The following is a 5,000-nucleotide window of genomic DNA, read 5'->3' on the forward strand; positions in this document are numbered from 1 at the left end:
GGATCGATCGGGTGCTAGGTGGGTTTAGGCACATCTTCAAATTTCTGCCGTGCCAATGCCATTTTTATGGCTTGTAAATTCATACAATGGTCCCCTAAGCCTTCACGTGAAGTTTCGTTGCAAGATGACTCGTTTTCTATTTTTCACGATTTTCGAAACTTTTTGCGGTTCGTGATTTTTTAGAATTTTTTTAGAAGGAGTTTTGGCCCCAAATTTTGTGGACGTGATCCTTCTATTTTTGTTGGCATGCACAAAAAAATTCAGCTAAAAACTCGAACCGGAGAAGATTTCGCGACCGTTTGAAAAAAGTGTCCCCGTTTCAGACACTTCAACGGCTACTGGCAGCAAACCTGTAAAATCTCAAACGCTCTTTAAGGGGGTGTGAGTTCTCAGAGGTTTGATGAGGGATAGGGGGCCAACACAAGGGCCAAGCACCAGCACCCATCGCACGTCATGTGCGCACACCCCCCCGACCCCCCTCCCAATCGCCGGAACCCCAATGCCGCCGGTCAGGTTCTCCGGCGGTACTCCGGCGATGCTCCGGCGATGCTGTCCCGAGTGAAAAAAATGCGGCACCAGCACATGCTGGAGCCAAGCATGGGCACCGTGGCTCAAAATCGAACTTCGGCCAAGGCCTCGACCATCAATGGCACATGATGACGCATGGTGATGGCACATGCATCGACCATCATCGGCATAGGCTGCCCTTCCGTACGGGCACTTGCCTCGACCGCCATCGGCACAAGCTGGGCCGTGGTGCGGGCGCTTGCCTCGATCACCAGCGGCACACGCTGGGCACTGGTGCGGGCGCTTGCCTCGACCACCATCGGCACACGCTGGGCCCTGGGGCGGGCGGTTGCCTCGATCACCATCGGCACACGCTGGGCCCTGGTGCGGGCGGTTGCCCCCAGCACCATCGGCACACGTTGGGCCCTGGTGCGGGCGCTTGCCTCGACCACCATCGGCACACGCTGGGCCCTTGTGCGGGCGCTTGCCTCGACCACCATCGGCACACGCTGGGCCCTGGTGCGGCCGCTTGCCTCGACCACCATCGGCACACGCTGGGCCCTGGTGCGGTCGGTTGCCTCGAGCACCATCGGCACACGCTGGGCCCTGGTGCGGGCGCTTGCCTCGACCACCATCGGCACACGCTGGGCCCTGGTGCGGGCGCTTGCCTCGACCACCATCGGCACACGCTGGGCCCTGGTGCGGCAGGTTGCCTCGAGCACCATCGGCACACGCTGGGCCCTGGTGCGGGCGCTTGCCTCGACCACCATCGGCACACGCTGGGCCCTGGTGCGGCAGGTTCCCTCGACGACCATCGGCACACGCTGGGCCCTGGTGCGGCAGGTTGCCTCGAGCACCATCGGCACACGCTGGGCCCTGGTGCGGTCGGTTGCCTCGATCACCATCGGCACACGCTGGGCCCTGGTGCGGGCGGTTGCCTCGACCACCATCGGCACACGCTGGGCCCTGGTGCGGCAGCTTGCCTCGAGCACCATCGGCACACGCTCGGCCCTGGTGCGGTCGGTTGCCTCGAGCACCATCGGCACACGCTGGGCCCTGCTGCGGCAGGTTGCCTCGACCACCATCGGCAGCCTCGAGCACCATCGGCACACGCTGGGCCCTGGTGCGGGCGCTTGCCTCGACCACCATCGGCACACGCTCCGCCCTGGTGCGGCAGGTTGCCTCGACCACCATCGGCACACGCTGGGCCCTGGTGCGGGCGGTTGCCTCGACCACCATCGGCACACGCTGGGCCCTGGTGCGGGCGCTTGCCTCGACCACCATCGGCACACGCTGGGCCCTGGTGCGGCAGGTTGCCTCGAGCACCATCGGCACACGCTGGGCGCTGGTGCGGCAGGTTGCCTCGACCACCATCGGCACACGCTGGGCCCTGGTGCGGGCGCTTGCCTCGAGCACCATCGGCACACGCTCGGCCCTGGTGCGGTCGGTTGCCTCGAGCACCATCGGCACACGCTGGGCCCTGGTGCGGCAGGTTGCCTCGACCACCATCGGCACACGCTGGGCCCTGGTGCGGGCGCTTGCCTCGACCACCATCGGCACACGCTCGGCCCTGGTGCGGTCGGTTGCCTCGAGCACCATCGGCACACGCTGGGCCCTGGTGCGGCAGGTTTGCTCGAGCACCATCGGCACACGCTGGGCCCTGGTGCGGGCGCTTGCCTCGACCACCATCGGCACACGCTGGGCCCTGGTGCGGGCGCTTGCCTCGAGCACCATCGGCAGAGGCTGGGCCCTGGTGCGGCAGGTTGCCTCGAGCACCATCGGCAGACGCTGGGCCCTGGTGCGGCAGGTTGCCTCGAGCACCATCGGCACACGCTGGGCCCTGGTGCGGTCGGTTGCCTCGAGCGCCATCGGCACACGCTGGGCGCTGGTGCGGGAACTTGCCTCGACCACCATCGGCACACGCTGGGCCCTGGTGCGGCAGGTTGCCTCGATCACCATCGGCACACGCTGGGCCCTGGTGCGACAGGTTGCCTCGAGCACCATCGGCACACTATCGGCCCTGGTGCGGGCGGTTGCCTCGACCACCATCGGCACACGCTGGGCCCTGGTGCGGGCGCTTGCCTCGAGCACCATCGGCACACGCTGGGCCCTGGTGCGGGCGGTTGCCTCGAGCACCATCGGCACACGCTGGGCCCTGGTGGGTTTAGGCACATCTTCAAATTTCTGCCGTGCCAATGCCATTTTTATGGCTTGTAAATTCATACAATGGTCCCCTAAGCCTTCACGTGAAGTTTCGTTGGAAGATGACTCGTTTTCTATTTTTCACGATTTTCGAAACTTTTTGCGGTTCGGGATTTTTTAAAATTTTTTTATAAGGATTTTTCGCCCCAAATTTTGTAGGCATGATCCTTCTATTTTTGTTGGCATGCACAAAAAAATTCAGCTAAAAACTCGGAGTAGAGAAGATTTTGTGACCGTTTGAAAAAAGTGTCCCCATTTCAGACACTTTAACGGCTACTGGTAGCAAACCTGTAAAATCTCAAATGCTCTTTAAGGGGGTGTGAATTCTCAGAGGTTTGATGAGGGATAGGGGGCCAACACAAGGCCAAGTACCAGCACCCATCGCACATCATGTGCGCACACCCCCCCGGCCCCCCTCCCAATCGCCGGAACCCCAATGCAGCCGGTCAGGTTCTCCGGCGGTACTCCGGCGATGCTCCGGCGATGCTCCGGCGATGCTGTCCCGAGTGAAAAAAATGCGGCACCAGCACATGCTGGAGCCAAGCATGGGCACCGTGGCTCAAAATCGAACTTCGGCCAAGGCCTCGACCATCAATGGCACATGATGACGCATGGTGATGGCACATGCATCGACCATCATCGGCATAGGCTGCCCTTCGGTACGGGCACTTGCCTCGACCGCCATCGGCACAAGCTGGGCCCTGGTGTGGGTTGTTGCCTCGATCACAATCGGCACATGCTGAGCCTTGGTGCGGGCGGTTGCCTCGAGCACCATCGGCAGACCCTGGGCCCTGGTGCGGCCGATTGCCCCGATAACCATCGGCACACGCTGGGCCCTGGGGCGGGCGCTTGCCCCCAGCACCATCGGCACACGCTGGGCCCTGGTGCGGGCGCTTGCCCCCAGCACCATCGGCACACGCTGGGCCCTGGTACGGGCGGTTGCCCCGAACACCATCGACACAAGCCGGCCCTTGGTGCGGGCTCCTGGCTCGACCACCATCGGCACACGCTGGGCCCTGGTGCGGGCGGTTGCCTCGACCACCATCGGCACACGCCGGCCCTTGGTGCGGCCGGTTGCCTCGACCACCATCGGCACACGCTGCGCCCTGGTGCGGGCGCTTGCCTCGACCACCATCGGCACACGCTCGGCCTTGGTGCGGGCGCTTGCCTCGACCACCATCGGCACACGCTGGGCCCTGGTGCGGGCGGTTGCCTCGACCACCATCGGCACACGCTGGGCCCTGGTGCGGGCGGTTGCCTCGACCACCATTGGCACACGCTCGGCCTTGGTGAGGGCGCTTGCCTCGACCACCATCGGCACACGCTGGGCCCTGGTGCGGGCGCTTGCCTCGACCACCATCGGCACACGCTGGGCCCTGGTGCGGGCGGTTGCCTCGACCACCATCGGCACACGCTGGGCCCTGGTGCGGGCGGTTACCTCGACCACCATCGGCACACGCTGGGCCCTGGTGCTGGCGGTTGCCTCGACCACCATCGGCACACGCTGGGCCCTGGTGCGGGCGGTTGCCTCGAACACCATCGGCACAAGCCGGCCCTTGGTGCGGGCGGTTGCCTCGAGCACCATCGGCACACGCTGGGCCCTGGTGCGGGCGGTTGCCTCGACCACCATCGGCACACGCTGGGCCCTGGTGCGGACGGTTGCCTCGAGCACCATGGGCACACGCTGGCCCTTGGTGCGGGCTCTTGCCTCGACCACCATCAGCAGAAGATTGCCCCTACGTCGAACACCATCGATACATGCCGGGCCTTGGTGTGGGCACATGCCTCGAGCTGGTGCGGGCGGTTGCCTCGACCACCATCGGCTCACGTTGGCCCTTGTTGCGGGCACATGCCTCGACCACCATCGGCACCTGCGCACCCTCGGTGTGGGATTTGTTTGTTTGGAAAAAGTGTCCCCGTTTCAGACATTTTAACGTCTACTGGTAGCATATCTGTAAAATCTCTAATGCTCTTTAGGGGGTGGTGGTCCGGCACCCCCTCTCCCCCCCCCACGGGGGGAGTAGGTGTGCGCGATGGGCCTCCCATTGCGTGCACCCCGGCCAACGTCCCTCGAACGAAATACAGGGCGTGCATGCCTTCCGGCGATTTTTGTCCGGCGACTGGTTGCTCCGGTGACCGGCAGGCGCCCATGGCCTCGATCGGTTGGCTTGCATGCAAAAAAAGGGAGCCGAGCTCCAGCCCGTGCACGCGGCGGATGCTGCCCTAGACCCCAGACCAAGTCCCTGAATCGGGCAACGGCTCCCTGGGGTGGTGCGAGCAGAAGCTGCGGT

The sequence above is a fragment of the Durio zibethinus genome, unplaced genomic scaffold, assembly GCF_047325235.1.
Source record: "Durio zibethinus cultivar Kanyao isolate XHJ-2024 unplaced genomic scaffold, ASM4732523v1 HiC_scaffold_3, whole genome shotgun sequence".
Taxonomy (NCBI): domain Eukaryota; kingdom Viridiplantae; phylum Streptophyta; class Magnoliopsida; order Malvales; family Malvaceae; genus Durio; species Durio zibethinus.